The 20768-nt window shown below is 37.6% G+C and overlaps 10 non-coding genes across 10 annotated transcripts; all 10 read right to left on the minus strand.

The window, feature by feature from the left end:
• Positions 1–274: 274 nt before the first annotated feature.
• TRNAN-AUU (transfer RNA asparagine (anticodon AUU)) lies at positions 275–348 on the minus strand. Its single transcript has one exon. It is a non-coding gene; the product is annotated as a tRNA-Asn (tRNA).
• A 2265-nt stretch (positions 349–2613) lies between these two features.
• TRNAN-AUU (transfer RNA asparagine (anticodon AUU)) lies at positions 2614–2687 on the minus strand. The gene has a single exon. It is a non-coding gene; the product is annotated as a tRNA-Asn (tRNA).
• Positions 2688–7290: 4603 nt separating this feature from the next.
• TRNAN-AUU (transfer RNA asparagine (anticodon AUU)) lies at positions 7291–7364 on the minus strand. Its single transcript has one exon. It is a non-coding gene; the product is annotated as a tRNA-Asn (tRNA).
• Positions 7365–17080: 9716 nt separating this feature from the next.
• Positions 17081–17243, minus strand: LOC135023901 (U1 spliceosomal RNA). Its single transcript, XR_010220791.1, has one exon. It is a non-coding gene; the product is annotated as a U1 spliceosomal RNA (small nuclear RNA).
• Positions 17244–17395: 152 nt separating this feature from the next.
• On the minus strand, positions 17396–17559 carry LOC135023906 (U1 spliceosomal RNA). Its single transcript, XR_010220795.1, has one exon. It is a non-coding gene; the product is annotated as a U1 spliceosomal RNA (small nuclear RNA).
• A 671-nt stretch (positions 17560–18230) lies between these two features.
• LOC135023936 (U1 spliceosomal RNA) lies at positions 18231–18393 on the minus strand. Its single transcript, XR_010220825.1, has one exon. It is a non-coding gene; the product is annotated as a U1 spliceosomal RNA (small nuclear RNA).
• A 152-nt stretch (positions 18394–18545) lies between these two features.
• Positions 18546–18709, minus strand: LOC135023930 (U1 spliceosomal RNA). The gene has a single exon (XR_010220818.1). It is a non-coding gene; the product is annotated as a U1 spliceosomal RNA (small nuclear RNA).
• Positions 18710–19379: 670 nt separating this feature from the next.
• On the minus strand, positions 19380–19542 carry LOC135023933 (U1 spliceosomal RNA). Its single transcript, XR_010220822.1, has one exon. It is a non-coding gene; the product is annotated as a U1 spliceosomal RNA (small nuclear RNA).
• A 152-nt stretch (positions 19543–19694) lies between these two features.
• LOC135023911 (U1 spliceosomal RNA) lies at positions 19695–19858 on the minus strand. Its single transcript, XR_010220800.1, has one exon. It is a non-coding gene; the product is annotated as a U1 spliceosomal RNA (small nuclear RNA).
• A 671-nt stretch (positions 19859–20529) lies between these two features.
• Positions 20530–20692, minus strand: LOC135023895 (U1 spliceosomal RNA). Its single transcript, XR_010220786.1, has one exon. It is a non-coding gene; the product is annotated as a U1 spliceosomal RNA (small nuclear RNA).
• Positions 20693–20768: the final 76 nt, after the last annotated feature.

A 20768-nucleotide genomic window follows, 5' to 3' on the forward strand; every position in this document is an offset into this window, starting at 1 on the left:
ACACTTTTCAGAGAACAAATTTGTTAGCATAAAAATAAAGCCAGAAAATGAAGAGCTGTTAAATCACTCGATTGGATTTTTCTGCCAGCATATTTTTTTTCTCTGCAACCCACTGCTAAATTGTGCTTCCTAGCTGTTTTTTTTATAAAATCACTGAATCAAATCTAACTCTGATTACATCAGAGAAGGCCATGTACCCTACACCATAAGAGGGGGTTTGAAATTTTGACTTGTCTACTTAAATATCACCAAAATCTGATCACAAGTTTAATCACGTCCCTGGGTGGGATTGAACCACCAACCTTTCGGTTAATAGCCGAACACACTAACCGATTGCGCCACAGAGACACTTTGCAAAAAGTGCATACTGACAAAGGCTAATAAGCATACATCTAGAACGTTTCCTAGAAAAACATTAAAAAATCAATAATCTGGAGAGTTTTTGTAAGATGTTTCTTCCATCAACCAACGAATAAACACATTGGTACTTTCCCATGATGAGTGAGTGCTTCAGGATCTCTTGCACTTACATGTGCAGCAGAGTACTGCAATGGAAGCATGCTGGACCCATAACCCAGAGGTAGGCAGATTGAAACTATCCTTTGCTATATGCATTTTTTTTGTTAATTTAAGTAATCAAAACTGGGATTGATATTTTTGCTCTTTTATTTTTACTTAAAGTACAATAACTTTTACCATTTTAATTTGTTTTAATAGTATATTGACAGTATAGTTTTCTTTCAAAAATCCACTTAATTTTCTTTACCCTGTTATTAAAATGGTAATTGACAAAACAAACTACATTGTCACCAGAAGAGCAATACAAAATGTACAAGTGATATATTAAAATCATCTTTCCAGCTTGAATTTCAATGATGCATTGGGGCAACAATTTTGTGAGAAACATCTTCACCCTTAAATAAAGATTTTCGTAATTCCTTACCTGTGTGCTAATTAGATATCACCTTGTTTTCACATTAAACAGACTTCCACATGAGAAAGCAGCAAGGATGCAGTGGCGTTAATGTTTCCTGGTGTCAACCTGTATTATTTCAGTAGACATTGAAATGAGGATGCATCTTGCTGCCTTTCCAATGAAGCAAGTTTAATTTAGTAATAGGTGAAAAACCATCCCTACAAAGGTGTTAATCAGAGACTTGGCTTTGTGGACACTTTTCAGAGAACAAATTTGTTAGCATAAAAATAAAGCAAGAAAATTAAGAGCTGTTAAATCAAGCAATTTGATTTTTTTGCAAGCATATTTCTTTTTCTCTGCAACCCACTGCTAAATTGTGCTTCCTAGATGTTTTTATAAAATCACTGAATCAAATCTAACTCTGATTACATCAGAGAAGGCCAGGTACCCTACACAATAAGAGGGGGTTTGAAATTTTGACTTGTCTACTTAAATATCACCAAAATCTGATGACAAGGTCAATTACGTCCCTGGGTGGGATTGAACCACCAACCTTTTGGTTAAAAGCCGTACACACTAACTGATTGTGCCACAGAGACACTTTGCAAAAGTACATACTGACAAAGGCTAATAAGCATTCATCTAAAACGTTTCCTAGAAAAACTTAATAAAGTCAATAATCTGGAGAGTTTTTGTAAGATGTTTCTTCTATCAACCAACGAAGAAACACATTGGTACTTTCCCATGATGAGTGAGTGCTTCAGGATCTCTTGCACTTACATGTGCAGCAGAGTACAGCAATGGAAGCATGCTGGGCCCATAACCCAGAGGTAGGCAGATTGAAACTATCCTCTGCTATATGCATTTTTTTTTTGTTAATTAAAGTAATCCAAAACTGGGATTGATATTATGGCTCTTTTATTTTTACTTAAAGTACAATAACTTTTACCATTTTAATTTGTTTTAATAGTATATTGACAGTATTGTTTTCTTTCAAAAATCCACTTTATTTTCTTTACCCTATTATTAAAATGGTAATTGACAAAAACAAACTACATTGTCACCAGAAGAGCAATACAAAATGTACAAGTGATATATTAAAATCATCTTTCCAGCTTGAATTTCAATGATGCATTGGGTCAACAAATTTGTGAGAAACATCTTCACCCTTAAATAAAGATTTTCTTAATTCCTTACCTGTGTGCTAATTAGATATCACCTTGTTTTCACATTAAACAGACTTCCACATGAGAAAGCAGCAAGGAAGCAGTGGCGTTAATGTTTCCTGGTGTCAACTTGTTCTATTTCAGTAGACATTGAAATGAGGATGCATCTTGCTGCCTTTCCAATGAAGCAAGTTTAATTTAGTAATAGGTGAAAAACCATCCTTACAAAGGTGTTAATCAGAGACTTGGCTTTGTGGACACTTTTCAGAGAACAAATTTGTTAGCATAAAAATAAAGCCAGAAAATGAAGAGCTGTTAAATCACTCGATTGGATTTTTCTGCCAGCATATTTTTTTTCTCTGCAACCCACTGCTAAATTGTGCTTCCTAGCTGTTTTTTTTATAAAATCACTGAATCAAATCTAACTCTGATTACATCAGAGAAGGCCATGTACCCTACACCATAAGAGGGGGTTTGAAATTTTGACTTGTCTACTTAAATATCACCAAAATCTGATCACAAGTTTAATCACGTCCCTGGGTGGGATTGAACCACCAACCTTTCGGTTAATAGCCGAACACACTAACCGATTGCGCCACAGAGACACTTTGCAAAAAGTGCATACTGACAAAGGCTAATAAGCATACATCTAGAACGTTTCCTAGAAAAACATTAAAAAATCAATAATCTGGAGAGTTTTTGTAAGATGTTTCTTCCATCAACCAACGAATAAACACATTGGTACTTTCCCATGATGAGTGAGTGCTTCAGGATCTCTTGCACTTACATGTGCAGCAGAGTACTGCAATGGAAGCATGCTGGACCCATAACCCAGAGGTAGGCAGATTGAAACTATCCTTTGCTATATGCATTTTTTTTGTTAATTTAAGTAATCAAAACTGGGATTGATATTTTTGCTCTTTTATTTTTACTTAAAGTACAATAACTTTTACCATTTTAATTTGTTTTAATAGTATATTGACAGTATAGTTTTCTTTCAAAAATCCACTTAATTTTCTTTACCCTGTTATTAAAATGGTAATTGACAAAACAAACTACATTGTCACCAGAAGAGCAATACAAAATGTACAAGTGATATATTAAAATCATCTTTCCAGCTTGAATTTCAATGATGCATTGGGGCAACAATTTTGTGAGAAACATCTTCACCCTTAAATAAAGATTTTCGTAATTCCTTACCTGTGTGCTAATTAGATATCACCTTGTTTTCACATTAAACAGACTTCCACATGAGAAAGCAGCAAGGATGCAGTGGCGTTAATGTTTCCTGGTGTCAACCTGTATTATTTCAGTAGACATTGAAATGAGGATGCATCTTGCTGCCTTTCCAATGAAGCAAGTTTAATTTAGTAATAGGTGAAAAACCATCCCTACAAAGGTGTTAATCAGAGACTTGGCTTTGTGGACACTTTTCAGAGAACAAATTTGTTAGCATAAAAATAAAGCAAGAAAATTAAGAGCTGTTAAATCAAGCAATTTGATTTTTTTGCAAGCATATTTCTTTTTCTCTGCAACCCACTGCTAAATTGTGCTTCCTAGATGTTTTTATAAAATCACTGAATCAAATCTAACTCTGATTACATCAGAGAAGGCCAGGTACCCTACACAATAAGAGGGGGTTTGAAATTTTGACTTGTCTACTTAAATATCACCAAAATCTGATGACAAGGTCAATTACGTCCCTGGGTGGGATTGAACCACCAACCTTTTGGTTAAAAGCCGTACACACTAACTGATTGTGCCACAGAGACACTTTGCAAAAGTACATACTGACAAAGGCTAATAAGCATTCATCTAAAACGTTTCCTAGAAAAACTTAATAAAGTCAATAATCTGGAGAGTTTTTGTAAGATGTTTCTTCTATCAACCAACGAAGAAACACATTGGTACTTTCCCATGATGAGTGAGTGCTTCAGGATCTCTTGCACTTACATGTGCAGCAGAGTACAGCAATGGAAGCATGCTGGGCCCATAACCCAGAGGTAGGCAGATTGAAACTATCCTCTGCTATATGCATTTTTTTGTTTGTTAATTAAAGTAATCCAAAACTGGGATTGATATTTTGGCTCTTTTATTTTTACTTAAAGTACAATAACTTTTACCATTTTAATTTGTTTTAATAGTATATTGACAGTATTGTTTTCTTTCAAAAATCCACTTAATTTTCTTTACACTATTATTAAAATGGTAATTGACAAAAACAAACTACATTGTCACCAGAAGAGCAATACAAAATGTACAAGTGATATATTGAAATCATCTTTCCAGCTTGAATTTCAATGATGCATTGGGGCAACGATTTTGTGAGAAACATCTTCACCCTTAAATAAAGATTTTCTTAATTCCTTACCTGTGTGCTAATTAGATATCACCTTGTTTTCACATTAAACAGACTTCCACATGAGAAAGCAGCAAGGATGCAGTGGCGTTAATGTTTCCTGGTGTCAACCTGTATTATTTCAGTAGACATTGAAATGAGGATGCATCTTGCTGCCTTTCCAATGAAGCAAGTTTAATTTAGTAATAGGTGAAAAACCATCCTTACAAAGGTGTTAATCAGAGACTTGGCTTTGTGGACACTTTTCAGAGAACAAATTTGTTAGCATAAAAATAAAGCCAGAAAATAAAGAGCTGTTTAATCACTCAATTGGATTTTTCTGCCAGCATATTTTTTTTCTCTGCAACCCACTGCTAAATTGTGCTTCCTAGCTTTTTTTTATAAAATCACTGAATCAAATCTAACTCTGATTACATCAGAGAAGGCCAGGTACCCTACACAATAACAGGGGGTATGAAATTTGACTTGTCTACTTAAAGATCACCAAAATCTGATAACAAGGTCAATTACGTCCCTAGGTGGGATTGAACCACTAACCTTTTGGTTAATAGCCGTACACACTAACTGATTGCGCCACAGAGACACTTTGCAAAAGTACAAACTGACAAATGCTAATAAGCATTCATCTAAAACGTTTCCTAGAAAAACTTAAAAAAGTCAATAATCTGGAGAGTTTTTGTAAGATGTTTCTTCTATCAACCAACGAAGAAACACATTGGTACTTTCCCATGATGAGTGAGTGCTTCAGGATCTCTTGCACTTACATGTGCAGCAGAGTACAGCAATGGAAGCATGCTGGGCCCATAACCCAGAGGTAGGCAGATTGAAACTATCCTCTGCTATATGCATTTTTTTTTGTTAATTAAAGTAATCCAAAACTGGGATTGATATTTTGGCTCTTTTATTTTTACTTAAAGTACAATAACTTTTACCATTTTAATTTGTTTTAATAGTATATTGACAGTATTGTTTTCTTTCAAAAATCCACTTAATTTTCTTTACCCTATTATTAAAATGGTAATTGACAAAAACAAACTACATTGTCACCAGAAGAGCAATACAAAATGTACAAGTGATATATTAAAATCATCTTTCCAGCTTGAATTTCAATGATGCATTGGGTCAACAAATTTGTGAGAAACATCTTCACCCTTAAATAAAGATTTTCTTAATTCCTTACCTGTGTGCTAATTAGATATCACCTTGTTTTCACATTAAACAGACTTCCACATGAGAAAGCAGCAAGGATGCAGTGGCGTTAATGTTTCCTGGTGTCAACCTGTATTATTTCAGTAGACATTGAAATGAGGATACATCTTGCTGCCTTTCCAATGAAGCAAGTTTATTTTAGTAATAGGTGAAAAACCATCCCTACAAAGGTGTTAATCAGAGACTTGGCTTTGTGGACACTTTTCAGAGAACAAATTTGTTAGCATAAAAATAAAGCCAGAAAATGAAGAGCTGTTTAATCACGCAATTTGATTTTTTTGCCAGCATATTTCTTTTTCTCTGCAACCCACTGCTAAATTGTGCTTCCTAGATGTTTTTATAAAATCACTGAATCAAATCTAACTCTGATTACATCAGAGAAGGCCAGGTACCCTACACCATAACAGGGGGTATGAAATTTGACTTGTCTACTTAAAGATCACCAAAATCTGATAACAAGGTCAATTACGTCCCTGGGTGGGATTGAACCACCAACCTTTTGGTTAATAGCCGTACACACTAACTGATTGCGCCACAGAGACACTTTGCGAAAGTACATACTGACAAATGCTAATAAGCATTCATCTAAAACGTTTCCTAGAAAAACTTAAAAAAGTCAATAATCTGGAGCGTTTTTGAAAGATGTTTCTTCTATCAACCAACGAAGAAACACATTGGTACTTTCCCATGATGAGTGAGTGCTTCAGGATCTCTTGCACTTACATGTGCAGCAGAGTACAGCAATGGAAGCATGCTGGGCCCATAACCCAGAGGTAGGCAGATTGAAACTATCCTCTGCTATATGCATTTTTTTTTTGTTAATTAAAGTAATCCAAAACTGGGATTGATATTATGGCTCTTTTATTTTTACTTAAAGTACAATAACTTTTACCATTTTAATTTGTTTTAATAGTATATTGACAGTATTGTTTTCTTTCAAAAATCCACTTTATTTTCTTTACCCTATTATTAAAATGGTAATTGACAAAAACAAACTACATTGTCACCAGAAGAGCAATACAAAATGTACAAGTGATATATTAAAATCATCTTTCCAGCTTGAATTTCAATGATGCATTGGGTCAACAAATTTGTGAGAAACATCTTCACCCTTAAATAAAGATTTTCTTAATTCCTTACCTGTGTGCTAATTAGATATCACCTTGTTTTCACATTAAACAGACTTCCACATGAGAAAGCAGCAAGGAAGCAGTGGCGTTAATGTTTCCTGGTGTCAACTTGTTCTATTTCAGTAGACATTGAAATGAGGATGCATCTTGCTGCCTTTCCAATGAAGCAAGTTTAATTTAGTAATAGGTGAAAAACCATCCTTACAAAGGTGTTAATCAGAGACTTGGCTTTGTGGACACTTTTCAGAGAACAAATTTGTTAGCATAAAAATAAAGCCAGAAAATGAAGAGCTGTTAAATCACTCGATTGGATTTTTCTGCCAGCATATTTTTTTTCTCTGCAACCCACTGCTAAATTGTGCTTCCTAGCTGTTTTTTTTATAAAATCACTGAATCAAATCTAACTCTGATTACATCAGAGAAGGCCATGTACCCTACACCATAAGAGGGGGTTTGAAATTTTGACTTGTCTACTTAAATATCACCAAAATCTGATCACAAGTTTAATCACGTCCCTGGGTGGGATTGAACCACCAACCTTTCGGTTAATAGCCGAACACACTAACCGATTGCGCCACAGAGACACTTTGCAAAAAGTGCATACTGACAAAGGCTAATAAGCATACATCTAGAACGTTTCCTAGAAAAACATTAAAAAATCAATAATCTGGAGAGTTTTTGTAAGATGTTTCTTCCATCAACCAACGAATAAACACATTGGTACTTTCCCATGATGAGTGAGTGCTTCAGGATCTCTTGCACTTACATGTGCAGCAGAGTACTGCAATGGAAGCATGCTGGACCCATAACCCAGAGGTAGGCAGATTGAAACTATCCTTTGCTATATGCATTTTTTTTGTTAATTTAAGTAATCAAAACTGGGATTGATATTTTTGCTCTTTTATTTTTACTTAAAGTACAATAACTTTTACCATTTTAATTTGTTTTAATAGTATATTGACAGTATAGTTTTCTTTCAAAAATCCACTTAATTTTCTTTACCCTGTTATTAAAATGGTAATTGACAAAAAAAACTACATTGTCACCAGAAGAGCAATACAAAATGTACAAGTGATATATTAAAATCATCTTTCCAGCTTGAATTTCAATGATGCATTGGGGCAACAATTTTGTGAGAAACATCTTCACCCTTAAATAAAGATTTTCGTAATTCCTTACCTGTGTGCTAATTAGATATCACCTTGTTTTCACATTAAACAGACTTCCACATGAGAAAGCAGCAAGGATGCAGTGGCGTTAATGTTTCCTGGTGTCAACCTGTATTATTTCAGTAGACATTGAAATGAGGATGCATCTTGCTGCCTTTCCAATGAAGCAAGTTTAATTTAGTAATAGGTGAAAAACCATCCCTACAAAGGTGTTAATCAGAGACTTGGCTTTGTGGACACTTTTCAGAGAACAAATTTGTTAGCATAAAAATAAAGCCAGAAAATGAAGAGCTGTTTAATCACTCAATTGGATTTTTCTGCCAGCATATTTCTTTTTCTCTGCAACCCACTGCTAAATTGTGCTTCCTAGCTGTTTTTATAAAATCACTGAATCAAATCTAACTCTGATTACATCAGAGAAGGCCAGGTACCCTACACCATAACAGGGGGTTTGAAATTTTGACTTGTCTACTTAAAGATCACCAAAATCTGATAACAAGGTCAATTACGTACCTGGGTGGGATTGAACCACCAACCTTTTGGTTAATAGCCGTACACACTAACTGATTGCGCCACAGAGACACATTGCAAAAGTATATACTGACAAGGGCTAATAAGCATTCATCTAAAACGTTTCCTAGAAAAACTTTAAAAAGTCAATAATCTGGAGAGTTTTTGTAAGATGTTTCTTCCATCAACCAACGAAGAAACACATTGGTACTTTCCCATGATGAGTGAGTGCTTCAGGATCTCTTGCACTTACATGTGCAGCAGAGTACAGCAATGGAAGCATGCTGGGCCCATAACCCAGAGGTAGGCAGATTGAAAATATCCTCTGCTATATGCTTTTTTTTTGTTAATTAAAGTAATCCAAAACTGGGATTGATATTTTGGCTCTTTTATTTTTACTTAAAGTACAATAACTTTTACCATTTTAATTTGTTTTAATAGTATATTGACAGTATTGTTTTCTTTCAAAAATCCACTTAATTTTCTTTACCCTATTATTAAAATGGTAATTGACAAAAACAAACTACATTGTCACCAGAAGAGCAATACAAAATGTACAAGTGATATATTAAAATCATCTTTCCAGCTTGAATTTCAATGATGCATTGGGGCAACGATTTTGTGAGAAACATCTTCACCCTTAAATAAAGATTTACTTAATTCCTTACCTGTGTGCTAATTAGATATCACCTTGTTTTCACATTAAACAGACTTCCACATGAGAAAGCAGCAAGGATGCAGTGGCGTTAATGTTTCCTGGTGTCAACCTGTATTATTTCAGTAGACATTGAAATGAGGATGCATCTTGCTGCCTTTCCAATGAAGCAAGTTTAATTTAGTAATAGGTGAAAAACCATCCCTACAAAGGTGTTAATCAGAGACTTGGCTTTGTGGACACTTTTCAGAGAACAAATTTGTTAGCATAAAAATAAACCAGAAAATGAAGAGCTGTTTAATCACTCAATTGGATTTTTTTGCCAGCATATTTTTTTTCTCTGCAACCCACTGCTAAATTGTGCTTCCTAGCTGTTTTTTTATAAAATCACTGAATCAAATCTAACTCTGATAACATCAGAGAAGGCCAGGTACCCTACACAATAAGAGGGGGTTTGAAATTTTGACTTGTCTACTTAAAGATTACCAAAATCTGAACACAAGGTCAATTACGTCCCTGGGTGGGATTGAACCACCAACCTTTTGGTTAATAGCCTTACACACTAACCAATTGCACCACAGAGACACTTTGCAAAAGTACATACTGACAAAATCTAATAAGCATTCATCTAGAACGTTTCCTAGAAAAACTTTAAAAAGTCAATAATCTGGAGAGTTTTTGTAAGATGTTTCTTCCATCAACCAATGAAGAAACACATTGGTACTTTCCCATGATGAGTGAGTGCTTCAGGATCTTTTGCACTTACATGTGCAGCAGAGTACTGCAATGGAAGCATGCTGGGCCCATAACCCAGAGGTAGGCAGATTGAAACTATCCTTTGCTATATGCATTTTTTTTGTTAATTAAAGTAATCCAAAACTGGGATTGATATTTTGGCTCTTTTATTTTTACTTAAAGTACAATAACTTTTACCATTTTAATTTGTTTTGATAGTATATTGACAGTATTGTTTTCTTTCAAAAATCCACTTAATTTTCTTTACCCTATTATTAAAATGGTAATTGACAAAAACAAACTACATTGTCACCAGAAGAGCAATACAAAATGTACAAGTGATATATTAAAATCATCTTTCCAGCTTGAATTTCAATGATGCATTGGGGCAACGATTTTGTGAGAAACATCTTCACCCTTAAATAAAGATTTTCTTAATTCCTTACCTGTGTGCTAATTAGATATCACCTTGTTTTCACATTAAACAGACTTCCACATGAGAAAGCAGCAAGGATGCAGTGGCGTTAATGTTTCCTGGTGTCAACTTGTATTATTTCAGTAGACATTGAAATGAGGATGCATCTTGCTGCCTTTCCAATGAAGCAAGTTTAATTTAGTAATAGGTGAAAAACCATCCCTACAAAGGTGTTAATCAGAGACTTGGCTTTGTGGACACTTTTCAGAGAACAAATTTGTTAGCATAAAAATAAACCAGAAAATGAAGAGCTGTTTAATCACTCAATTGGATTTTTTTGCCAGCATATTTTTTTTTCTCTGCAACCCACTGCTAAATTGTGCTTCCTAGCTGTTTTTTTTATAAAATCACTGAATCAAATCTAACTCTGATAACATCAGAGAAGGCCAGGTACCCTACACAATAAGAGGGGGTTTGAAATTTTGACTTGTCTACTTAAAGATCACCAAAATCTGAACACAAGGTCAATTACGTCCCTGGGTGGGATTGAACCACCAACCTTTTGGTTAATAGCCTTACACACTAACCAATTGCGCCACAGAGACACTTTGCCAAAGTACATACTGACAAAATCTAATAAGCATTCATCTAGAACGTTTCCTAGAAAAACTTTAAAAAGTCAATAATCTGGAGAGTTTTTGTAAGATGTTTCTTCCATCAACCAATGAAGAAACACATTGGTACTTTCCCATGATGAGTGAGTGCTTCAGGATCTTTTGCACTTACATGTGCAGCAGAGTACTGCAATGGAAGCATGCTGGGCCCATAACCCAGAGGTAGGCAGATTGAAACTATCCTTTGCTATATGCATTTTTTTTGTTAATTAAAGTAATCCAAAACTGGGATTGATATTTTGGCTCTTTTATTTTTACTTAAAGTACAATAACTTTTACCATTTTAATTTGTTTTGATAGTATATTGACAGTATTGTTTTCTTTCAAAAATCCACTTAATTTTCTTTACCCTATTATTAAAATGGTAATTGACAAAAACAAACTACATTGTCACCAGAAGAGCAATACAAAATGTACAAGTGATATATTAAAATCATCTTTCCAGCTTGAATTTCAATGATGCATTAGGGCAACGATTTTGTGAGAAACATCTTCACCCTTAAATAAAGATTTTCTTAATTCCTTACCTGTGTGATAATTAGATATCACCTTGTTTTCACATTAAACAGACTTCCACATGAGAAAGCAGCAAGGATGCAGTGGCGTTAATGTTTCCTGGTGTCAACTTGTATTATTTCAGTAGACATTGAAATGAGGATGCATCTTGCTGCCTTTCCAATGAAGCAATTTTAATTTAGTAATAGGTGAAAAACCATCCTTACAAAGGTGTTAATCAGAGACTTGGCTTTGTGGACACTTTTCAGAGAACAAATTTGTTAGCATAAAAATAAAGCCAGAAAATGAAGACCTGTTTAATCACTCAATTGGATTTTTCTGCCAGCATATTTTTTTTTTCTGCAAACCACTGCTAAATTGTGCTTCCTAGCTGTTTTTATAAAATCAATGAATCAAATCTAACTCTGATTACATCAGAGAAGGCCAGGTACCCTACACAATAAGATGGGGTTTGAAATTTTGACTTGTCTACTTAAATATCACCAAAATCTGATCACAAGGTCAATTACGTCCCTGGGTAGGATTGAACCACCAACCTTTTGGTTAATAGCCTTACACACTAACCAATTGCGCCACAGAGACACTTTGCAAAAGTACATACTGACAAAGGCTAATAAGCATTCATCTAGAACGTTTCCTAGAAAAACTTTAAAAAGTCAATAATCTGGAGAGTTTTTGTAAGATGTTTCTTCCATCAACCAATGAAGAAACACATTGGTACTTTCCCATGATGAGTGAGTGCTTCAGGATCTCTTGCACTTACATGTGCAGCAGAGTACTGCAATGGAAGCATGCTGGGCCCATAACCCAGAGGTAGGCAGATTGAAACTATCCTTTGCTATATGCATTTTTTTTGTTAATTAAAGTAATCCAAAACTGGGATTGATATTTTGGCTCTTTTATTTTTACTTAAAGTACAATAACTTTTACCATTTTAATTTGTTTTGATAGTATATTGACAGTATTGTTTTCTTTCAAAAATCCACTTAATTTTCTTTACCCTATTATTAAAAAAAATGGTAATTGACAAAAACAAACTACATTGTCACCAGAAGAGCAATACAAAATGTACAAGTGATATATTAAAATCATCTTTCCAGCTTGAATTTCAATGATGCATTGGGGCAACGATTTTGTGAGAAACATCTTCACCCTTAAATAAAGATTTTCTTAATTCCTTACCTGTGTGCTAATTAGATATCACCTTGTTTTCACATTAAACAGACTTCCACATGAGAAAGCAGCAAGGATGCAGTGGCGTTAATGTTTCCTGGTGTCAACCTGTATTATTTCAGTAGACATTGAAATGAGGATGCATCTTGCTGCCTTTCCAATGAAGCAAGTTTAATTTAGTAATAGGTGAAAAACCATCCCTACAAAGGTGTTAATCAGAGACTTGGCTTTGTGGACACTTTTCAGAGAACAAATTTGTTAGCATAAAAATAAAGCCAGAAAATGAAGAGCTGTTTAATCACTCAATTGTATTTTTTTGCCAGCATATTTTTTTTATCTGCAACCCACTGCTAAATTGTGCTTCCTAGCTGTTTTTTATAAAATCACTGAATCAAATCTAACTCTGATTACATCAGAGAAGGCCAGGTACCCTACACAATAAGAGGGGGTTTGAAATTTTGACTTGTCTACTTAAATATCACCAAAATCAGATCACAAGGTCAATTACATTCCTGGGTGGGATTGAACCACCAACCTTTTGTTAATAGCCTTACACACTAACCAATTGCGCCACAGAGACACTTTGCAAAAGTACATACTGACAAAGGCTAATAAGCATTCATCTAGAACGTTTCCTAGAAAAACTTTAAAAAGTCAATAATCTGGAGAGTTTTTGTAAGATGTTTCTTCCATCAACCAACGAAGAAACACATTGGTACTTTCCCATGATGAGTGAGTGCTTCAGGATCTCTTGCACTTACATGTGCAGCAGAGTACTGCAATGGAAGCATGCTGGGCCCATAACCCAGAGGTAGGCAGATTGAAATTATCCTTTGCTATATGCATTTTTTTTTGTTAATTAAAGTAATCCAAAACTGGGATTGATATTTTTGCTCTTTTATTTTTACTTAAAGTACAATAACTTTTACCATTTTAATTTGTTTTAATAGTATATTGACAGTATTGTTTTCTTTCAAAAATCCACTTAATTTTCTTTACCCTATTATTAAAATGGTAATTGACAAAAACAAACTACATTGTCACCAGAAGAGCAATACAAAATGTACAAGTGATATATTAAAATCATCTTTCCAGCTTGAATTTCAATGATGCATTGGGGCAACGATTTTGTGAGAAACATCTTCACCCTTAAATAAAGATTTTCTTAATTCCTTACCTGTGTGCTAATTAGATATCACCTTGTTTTCACATTAAACAGACTTCCACATGAGAAAGCAGCAAGGATGCAGTGGCGTTAATGTTTCCTGGTGTCAACCTGTATTATTTCAGTAGACATTGAAATGAGGATGCATCTTGCTGCCTTTCCAATGAAGCAAGTTTAATTTAGTAATAGGTGAAAAACCATCCCTACAAAGGTGTTAATCAGAGACTTGGCTTTGTGGACACTTTTCAGAGAACAAATTTGTTAGCATAAAAATAAACCAGAAAATGAAGAGCTGTTTAATCACTCAATTGGATTTTTTTGCCAGCATATTTTTTTTCTCTGCAACCCACTGCTAAATTGTGCTTCCTAGCTGTTTTTTATAAAACCACTGAATCAAATCTAACTCTGATAACATCAGAGAAGGCCAGGTACCCTACACAATAAGATGGGGTTTGAAATTTTGACTTGTCTACTTAAATATCACCAAAATATGATCACAAGGTCAATTACGTCGCTGGGTGGGATTGAACCACCAACCTTTTGGTTAATAGCCTTACACACTAACCAATTGCGCCACAGAGACACTTTGCAAAAGTACATACTGACAAAGGCTAATAAGCATTCATCTAGAACGTTTCCTAGAAAAACTTTAAAATGTCAATAATCTGGAGAGTTTTTGTAAGATGTTTCTTCCATCAACCAATGAAGAAACACATTGGTACTTTCCCATGATGAGTGAGTGCTTCAGGATCTCTTGCACTTACATGTGCAGCAGAGTACTGCAATGGAAGCATGCTGGGCCCATAACCCAGAGGTAGGCAGATTGAAACTATCCTTTGCTATATGCATTTTTTTTGTTAATTAAAGTAATCCAAAACTGGGATTGATATTTTGGATCTTTTATTTTTACTTAAAGTACAATAACTTTTACCATTTTAATTTGTTTTGATAGTATATTGACAGTATTGTTTTCTTTCAAAAATCCACTTAATTTTCTTTACCCTATTATTAAAATGGTAATTGACAAAAACAAACTACATTGTCACCAGAAGAGCAATACAAAATGTACAAGTGATATATTAAAATCATCTTTCCAGCTTGAATTTCAATGATGCATTGGGGCAACGATTTTGTGAGAAACATCTTCACCCTTAAATAAAGATTTTCTTAATTCCTTACCTGTGTGCTAATTAGATATCACCTTGTTTTCACATTAAACAGACTTCCACATGAGAAAGCAGCAAGGATGCAGTGGCGTTAATGTTTCCTGGTGTCAACCTGTATTATTTCAGTAGACATTGAAATGAGGATGCATCTTGCTGCCTTTCCAATGAAGCAAGTTTAATTTAGTAATAGGTGAAAAACCATCCCTACAAAGGTGTTAATCAGAGACTTGGCTTTGTGGACACTTTTCAGAGAACAAATTTGTTAGCATAAAAATAAAGCCAGAAATGAAGAGCTGTTTAATCACTCAATTGGATTTTTTTGCCAGCATATTTCTTTTTCTCTGCAACCCACTGCTAAATTGTGCTTCCTAGCTGTTTTAATAAAATCACTGAATCAAATCTAACTCTGATTACATCAGAGAAGGCTAGGTACCCTACACAATAAGAGGGGGTTTGAAATTTTGACTTGTCTACTTAAATATCACCAAAATCTGATCACAAGGTCAATTACGTCCCTGGGTAGAATTTAACCACCAACCTTTTGGTTAATAGCCGTACACACTAACCAATTGCGCCACAGAGACACTTTGCAAAAAGTACATACTGACAAAGGCTAATAAGCATTCATCTAGAACGTTTCCTAGAAAAACTTTAAAACGTCAATAATCTGGAGAGTTTTTGTAAGATGTTTCTTCCATCAACCAACAAAGAAACACATTGGTACTTTCCCATGATGAGTGAGTGCTTCAGGATCTCTTGCACTTACATGTGCAGCAGAGTACTGCAATGGAAGCATGCTGGGCCGATAACCCAGAGGTAGGCAGATTGAAACTATCCTCTGCTATATGCATTTTTTTTTAATTAAAGTAATCCAATATTGGGATTGATATTTTGGCTCTTTTATTTTTACTTAAAGTACAATAACTTTTACCATTTTAATTTGTTTAATAGTATATTGACAGTATTGTTTTCTTTCAAAAATCCACTTAATTTTCTTTACCCTATTATTAAAATGGTAATTGACAAAAACAAACTACATTGTCACCAGAAGAGCAATACAAAATGTACAAGTGATATATTAAAATCATCTTTCCAGCTTGAATTTCAATGATGCATTGGGGCAACGATTTTGTGAGAAACATCTTCACCCTTAAATAAAGATTTTCTTAATTCCTTACCTGTGTGCTAATTAGATATCACCTTGTTTTCACATTAAACAGACTTCCACATGAGAAAGCAGCAAGGATGCAGTGGCGTTAATGTTTCCTGGTGTCAACCTGTATTATTTCAGTAGATATTGAAATGACGATGCATCTTGCTGCCTTTCCAATGAAGCAAGTTTAATTTAGTAATAGGTGAAAAACCATCCCTACAAAGGTGTTAATCAGATACTTGGCTTTGTGGACACTTTTCAGAGAAAAAATTTGTTAGCATAAAAATAAAGCAAGAAAATGAAGAGCTGTTTAATCACTCAATTGGATTTTTTTGCCAGCATATTTCTTTTTCTCTGCAACCCACTGCTAAATTGTGCTTCCTAGCTGTTTTTTTTATAAAATCACTTAATCAAATCTAACTCTGATTACATCAGAGAAGGCCAGGTACCCTACACCACAAGAGGGGGTTTGAAATTTTGACTTGTCTACTTAAAGATCACCAAAATCTGATAACAAGGTAAATTACGTCCCTGGGTGGGATTGAACCACCAACCTTTTGGATAATAACCGAACACGCTAACTGATTGCGCCACAGAGACACTTTGCAAACGTACATTCTGACAAACGCTAATAAGCATTCATCTAGAACGTTTCCTAGAAAAACTTTAAAAAGTCAATAATCTGGAGAGTTTTTGTAAGATGTTTCTTCCATCAATCATCGAAGAACATTCAAGCTGATTTCTTGCAGCAGCTGGGCACTGTAACAGCTCCAGAGCTGCTCTGTAAGGGAACTAAAAGGGTGTGGGCCCTGCAGCACTACCTGTAGTTCGCATTGTGCGTTGGAAGGCACAAAGTAAGCAGACGGGAGAAGTCAGGATAGTGCGCAAGGGCATAGAAGGGAGCGGCTCAAGAAAAGAGAAGTGGAAACAGACAGCAAACTAGGCTGGAGAGAGACCTGAGACAAAGAGATCTGAATTATACGAGAGCCGACCAGGGGAAACACAAATTATGCAGTCGAGTTTCCCACATTTGGGGAAATAGCTGGAGCAGCACACACAGAGTGCAATGGGTGAGCCTTGCCCTGGGAGAAGCACCTTCATGATCATAGTATCTCACCTGGCAGGTAAGTAGGAGTTGGGCAAGAGCTGAGGAGGGTCGCTGCTCGGGCACCCCCCTGTCAAGTGAAGGAGATCCAACTGAGGCAGCACAAGAGAACTCTCGAAAGAAGAACAAGGCTAGAGGAAGATCTGAGACACAGAAATCTGGCTTTTACCAGAGCTGACCAGAGGAAAGCACAAACACAGTCCCCCACTACCACAAATTATGCAGTCGAGTTTCCCACATTTGGGGAAATCACAGGGGTCAGCATACCCAGAATGCAATGAATGAACCTCACCCTGGGAGAACAATCTTCATGACCATGGTATCTCCTATGCAAAATAAGTATGATTTGGGATAGGGCTGGGGAGGGCCGCTGCTCAGGCACATCTCTGTCAAGTAAAGGAGATTCAACTGAGGCAGCACAAGGGAACTCTCATCTGGGGACAACAACTGCAGGGAGAACACATATTTTCAGATGAACATGGGAGGGCAGAAGGCTGCCTAATACTGAAGCACCCCCAAACAACAAACCAAATGCAACAACTAGTACAAGCATTCCTGGGGGAAGGCCTGCAGCAGATGGATTTGCATATGGTGATGTCATCCAAGCAGTGGGTCAAAGTTGGCTTCAACCCTCGTCTGCATATGAAAAGAGAAAAGGGGCGTGCAGGGCATGGCGGCCTTTTGCGGCGCTTGGATGACCCCTAGTTCGCATTAAACACCTCCACCCTACTTCGGTGTGGGGCTCATGTTGGCTATGCCCCAGCCCCTGAAGCATTCAAGCTGATTACTTGCAGCAGCTGGGCACTGTAATAGCTCCAGAGCTGCTCTGTAAGGCAAGTAAAAGGGTGTGGGCCCTGCAGCACTACCTGTAGTTCGCATTGTGCGTTGGAAGGCACAAAGTAAGCAGATGGGAGAAGTCAAGATAGTGCGCAAGGGCATAGAAGGGAGCGGCTCAAGAAAAGAGAAGTTGAAACAGACAGCAAACTAGGCTGGAGAGAGACCTGAGACAAAGAGATCTGAATTATACGAGAGCTGACCAGGGGAAACACAAATTATGCAGTCAAGTTTCCCACATTTGGGGAAATCGCAGGAGCAGCACACCCAGAGTGCAATGGGTGAGCCTTGCCCTGGGAGAAGCACCTTCATGATCATAATATCTCACCTGGCAGGTAAGTAGGAGTTGGGCTTGAGCTGGGGAGGGTCGATGCTCGGGCACCCCCCTGTCAATTGAAGGAGATCCAACTGAGGCAGCACAAGGGAACTCTCGAAAGAAGAACAAGGCTAGAGGAAGATCTGAGACAAATAAATCTGACTTTTACCAGAGCTGACCAGAGGAAAGCACAAACACAGTCCCCCACTACCACAAATAATGCAGTCAAGTTTCCCACATTTGGGGAAATCATAGGAGTCAGCATACCCAGAATGCAATGAATGAACCTCACCCTGGGAGAACAATCTTCATGACCATGGTATCTCCTATGCAAAATAAGTATGATTTGGGATAGAGCTGGGGAGGGCCGCTGCTCAGGCACATCTCTGTCAAGTAAAGGAGATTCAACTGAGGCAGCACAAGGGAACTCTCATCTGGGGACAACAACTGCTGGGAGAACACATATTTTCAGATGAACATGGGAGGGCAGAAGGCTGCCTAATACTGAAGCACCCCCAAACAACAAACCAAATGCAACAACTAGTACAAGCATTCCTGGGGGAAGGCCTACAGCAGATGGATTTGCATATGGTGATGTCATCCAAGCAGTGGGTCAAAGTTGGCTTCAACCCTCGTCTGCATATGAAAAGAAAAAAGGGATGTGCAGGGCATGGCGTCCTTTTGTGGCGCTTGGATGACCCCTAATTCACATTAAACATCTCCACCCTCCTTCGGTGTGGGTCTCATGTTGGCTATGCCCCAGCCCCTGAAGCATTCAAGATGATTTCTTGCAGCAGCTGGGCACTGTAACAGCTCCAGAGCTGTTCTGAAAAGCATGTAAAAGGGTGTGGGCCCTGCAGCACTACCTGTAGTATGCATTGTGCGTTGGAAGGCACAAGTAAGCAGACGGGAGAGGTCAGGATAGTGCGCAAGGGCATAGAAGGGAGCGGCTCAAGAAAAGAGAAGTGGAAACAGACAGCAAACTAGGCTGGAGAAAGACCTGAGACAAAGAGATCTGAATTATACGAGAGCCGACCAGAGGAAACACAAATTATGCAGTCAAGTTTCCCACATTTGGGGAAATCGCAGGAGCAGCACACCCAGAGTGCAATGGGTGAGCCTTGCCCTGGGAGAAGCACCTTCCTGATCATAGTATCTCACCTGGCAGGTAAGTAGGAGTTGGGCTAGAGCTGGGGAGGGTCGCTGCTCGGGCACCCCCCTGTCAAGTGAAGGAGATCCAACTGAGGCAGCACAAGGGAACTCTCGAAAGAAGAACAAGGCTAGAGGAAGATCTGAGACATAGAAATCTGATTTTTACCAGAGCTGAGCAGAGGAAAGCACAAACACAGTCCCCCTCTACCACAAATAATGCAGTCGAGTTTCCCACATTTGGGGAAATCACAGGGGTCAGCATACCCAGAATGCAATGAATGAACCTCACCCTGGGAGAACAATCTTCATGACCATGGTATCTCCTATGCAAAATAAGTATGATTTGGGATAGGGCTGGGGAGGGCCGCTGCTCAGGCACATCTCTGTCAAGTAAAGGAGATTCAACTGAGGCAGCACAAGGGAACTCTCATCTGGGGACAACAACTGCAGGGAGAACACATATTTTCAGATGAACATGGGAGGGCAGAAGGCTGCCTAATACTGAAGCACCCCCAAACAACAAACCAAATGCAACAACTAGTGCAAGCATTCCTGGGGGAAGGCCTGCAGCAGATTGATTTGCATATGGTAATGCCATCCAAGCAGTGGGTCAAAGTTGGCTTCAACCCTCGTCTGCATATGAAAAGAGAAAAGGGGCATGCAGGGCATGGCGGCCTTTTGCGGCGCTTGGGTGACCCTTAGTTCGCATTAAACACCCCCACCCTCCTTCGGTGTGGGGCTCATGTTGGCAATGCCCCAGCCCCTGAAGCATTCAAGCTGATTTCTTGCAGCAGCTGGGCACTGTAACAGCTCCAGAGCTGCTCTGTGAGGCAAGTAAAAGGGTGTGGGCCCTGCAGCACTACCTGTAGTTTGCATTGTGTGTTGGAAGGCACAAAGTAAGCAGACGGGAGAAGTCAGGATAGTGCGCAAGGGCATAGAAGGGAGCGGCTCAAGAAAAGAGAAGTGGAAACAGACAGCAAACTAGGCTGGAGAGAGACCTGAGACAAAGAGATCTGAATTATACGAGAGCCGACCAGGGGAAACACAAATTATGCAGTCAAGTTTCCCACATTTGGGGAAATCACAGGGGCAGCACACCCAGAGTGCAATGGGTGAGCCTTGCCCTGGGAGAAGCACCAACATGATCATAGTATCTCACCTGGCAGGTAAGTAGGAGTTGGGCTAGAGCTGCGAAGGGTCGCTGCTCGGGTACCCCCCTGTCAAGTGAAGGAGATCCAACTGAGGCAGCA

This window comes from Pseudophryne corroboree, unplaced genomic scaffold (genome assembly GCF_028390025.1).
Source record: "Pseudophryne corroboree isolate aPseCor3 unplaced genomic scaffold, aPseCor3.hap2 scaffold_401, whole genome shotgun sequence".
NCBI classification, from domain to species: Eukaryota; Metazoa; Chordata; class Amphibia; order Anura; family Myobatrachidae; genus Pseudophryne; species Pseudophryne corroboree.